General features: G+C 42.0%; 1 non-coding gene across 1 annotated transcript; it reads right to left on the reverse strand.

The window, feature by feature from the left end:
• Positions 1-1,175: 1,175 nt before the first annotated feature.
• On the reverse strand, positions 1,176-1,279 carry LOC148564122 (small nucleolar RNA R71). Its single transcript, XR_015885318.1, has one exon. It is a non-coding gene; the product is annotated as a small nucleolar RNA R71 (small nucleolar RNA).
• Positions 1,280-2,903: the final 1,624 nt, after the last annotated feature.

Raw genomic sequence — 2,903 nt, forward strand, 5'->3', positions numbered from 1 at the left:
TCCCTTTTAATTTCAGCAATTTACATTCTGTTCTTTAATTCATGCAATTTAAGATTCAGCCATTTAATTTTCTTGTCATTTACTTTTCCCGCCAATTTTACATTCCGCAATTCTCATCTCAAACCTTGATTCCGCTCAACTAGAACAAACTTCTAATCCGAATTGCTCACTCAACCAATCCTTGTGGGATTCGACCTCACTCTATTGTGAGTTTTTACTTGACGACGATAACCGGTGCACTTGCCGGAAGGAATTTTGCCGATCGTGCAATTTCCTAATCGTAGCATAACTAGTTTATGCGCATCAAGTTTATGGCGCCGTTGCCGGGGATTGGTTTTCGATTGACAATTCTCAAATTGGAAGCTAACTAGATTGAGCAATTTTCTCTTGCTTTGATTAATTCTGTTCTAGATACTTGTTGAATTTTAATTTCTGCACTTGGTTACATGCTTTCCTTCTTTATGCCTTTAAATCCATGCAACTAACTCACTGACTCACTAACTGTTTGATTTAATTCCTCAATTGATCTAACCATACTCTTCCATTAACCAAGAGTATTTCACTTGTTTGTGTTTGAGCTGTGTTCTTGTATGACAGGTAGGAGAGGAGAGACATCAACTCCTCCATATACCGAACCGGAAAGGACCCTTCATAGACTTAGAAGGGAAGCAAGAGGGAAGAGAGTAGTGGGAGAAGAGGAATCTGAAGGAGAATCTGAGGACAATTTTGAGGAAGCTCTAGATCTCAACATGGATAGAGAAGTTCACAACCATGAGAGAGCTGATGGAAACAATGCCATTCCTGAGAGGAGGGTTCTTAGTTCATACATAAACCCAACCTCTGGGAATTGTGGTAGTAGCATCCAGAAACCACCCATTCAGGCCAACAATTTTGAGCTCAAGCCACAGCTAATATCATTGGTGGAAAATCATTGTTCCTTTGGAGGAAGTGCTAATGAAGACCCAAACCAACATCTCACAAAATTCCTGAGAATTTGTGACACTGTGAAGTCCAATGGAGTCCAGGAAGATGCCTATAAACTGCTTTTGTTCCCATTTTCACTTAGGGACAAGGCAGCTAAGTGGCTGGAATCATTCCCAAGGGGGAGTCTAACCACATGGGATGAGGTGGAAGGCAAGTTTCTGGCACGTTTCTACCCTCCACAAAAGGTCAATAGGCTTCGATCTGAGGTCCAGACTTTTAGACAACAAGATGGTGAAACTCTCTACGAGGCATGGGAGAGATTCAAGGACTTGACAAGGAAATGCCCACCAAACATGTTCCATGATTGGGTGCAACTGCACATCTTCTATGATGGGCTCTCTTATGAATCAAGGAAGGCTGTAGACCATTCATCAGGAGGTTCATTGAACAAGAAAAAGACCGTGGAAGAAGCCATTGAAGTGATCGAGACAGTGGCTGAGAATGAGTACTACTATGCATCAGAAAGGCACAACACTAAGGGAGTCATGGAGCTGAACCATGTTGATACAATTCTAGCCCAAAACAAGGTGTTTGCCAAGCAACTAGCAGAGCTTACCAGGCAATTAGAAACAAAGCAAGTGGCTGCAATACACACACAAGATCAAGAGGAAGTAGGCATTGAAGGAGGTGATTGGGATGAGGTTAACTATGTGGGAAACCAACAAAGGCAATCATATGATCCACACTCCAACACTTACAACCCAGGCTGGAGAAACCACCCAAACTTTGGGTGGGGAAACCAACAAACCCAACCACAAAACCACAAACCTTACAACCACAACCAACAAAACAACTCCACATACCAAAACTCCAACCAAAGATCATACCAAGCCACACAAAACACTTACCCCCAACCATCATATCATGGCCAAAAAAATCAACATTCCCTTTGCTGAAGCAATAGAGCAAATGCCACTCTATGCAAAATTCTTAAAAGAATTGATGACCAAGAAGAGAAGCTGGAGAAATGAGGAAACTGTGTTGTTAACTGAAGAATGCAGTGCCATCATTCAGCACAAATTGCCTCAGAAATTGAAGGACCCAGGCAGTTTCCAAATCCCCTGTATTATAGGAGAAGTCATGGTGGAGAAGGCCTTGTGTGATTTAGGGGCCAGCATCAATTTGATGTCGCTAACAATGATGAAAAGAATGAAGATTGAAGAGGCCAAACCAACAAGAATGGCCCTCCAATTGGCAGATCGAACTTTTAAATTCCCTCATGGGATAGTTGAGGATTTGTTGGTAAAGGTGGGAGAATTTATATTTCCTGCTGATTTTGTGGTGTTAGATATGGAGGAAGAAGCCAAAGCTTCAATAATTCTGGGAAGACCCTTCCTAGCTACTGCTGGAGCCATCATAGATGTACAAAAGGGTGAACTCACTCTTAGACTCCATGATGAGAAATTGGTGTTTAATGTATTCAAGGCAATGAGCTATCCATCAGAATCACTAAGGGAGTGCATGAGGGTTGATGTAGTGGACATTGCAGTACAAGAAACTTTTGAGGAAACAATAAAGGAAGTGGCAGAGGAGGAGTTCACCAAGGATATTGAAATTAGTGATATCAAGGATGATGACACAACTATGCTAAGCAGGCCAGAGAAAGTGAAAGAAGAAAAGGAAGCACCAAAACCTGAGCTCAAAACATTGCCCCCTAATCTCAAGTATGCATACTTGGGTAGTGATGAGAGTCACCCTGTTATCATTAGCTCGGCCTTGAGCCAAGAACAAGAAGAAGAATTGATCAAGGTGCTGCAAACTCATCAAGATGCCATTGGATGGACCCTAGCTGATTTGAAGGGGATAAGTTCATCCATATGCATGCATAAAATCTTGTTAGAAGAGGATGCTAGACCCTCCATTCAAGCTCAAAGAAGATTGAATCCCGTCATGAAAGAAGTGGTACAAAAGGAAGTGAG

The sequence above is a fragment of the Arachis ipaensis genome, chromosome B5 (genome assembly GCF_059453495.1).
Source record: "Arachis ipaensis isolate K30076 ecotype BB chromosome B5, ASM5945349v1, whole genome shotgun sequence".
Classification (NCBI taxonomy): domain Eukaryota; kingdom Viridiplantae; phylum Streptophyta; class Magnoliopsida; order Fabales; family Fabaceae; genus Arachis; species Arachis ipaensis.